The following is a 385-nucleotide window of genomic DNA, read 5'->3' as shown; positions in this document are numbered from 1 at the left end:
GACAGTACCAACTTCTAAAGTGAAATCTAAAAAAAAAAAAAAACAGGGGTTTAAAATTAGCTGCAATTAATATGGCCACTATTCCCGGCCATATCGAGGAACTGCGCGTGTATATGAATAAGAAGCGCATTAATATTCTTGCGGTTAATGATGATTATATATCAAGTGGCGAAGTAAGGCTCCCAGGTTATATTCTGGAGAGTAAAGATCGAGAAAAGATAAGGGATGGAGGGCAGACTGCCCTTTTTATCCGTGATACTATTATTACTATGAACGCCAAGTTAAGCCTCTAATATTCCCCACTCTAATGCCTGTTTAGCTTTGCGCTTAGAGAGACTCTCTGTGGTGTTGCACAACATTTAATTAGTTCCCTATAGGTGAATAG

This window comes from Montipora capricornis, chromosome 8 (assembly GCF_036669925.1).
Source record: "Montipora capricornis isolate CH-2021 chromosome 8, ASM3666992v2, whole genome shotgun sequence".
Classification (NCBI taxonomy): domain Eukaryota; kingdom Metazoa; phylum Cnidaria; class Anthozoa; order Scleractinia; family Acroporidae; genus Montipora; species Montipora capricornis.
This window is presented reverse-complemented; position numbering follows the sequence as displayed.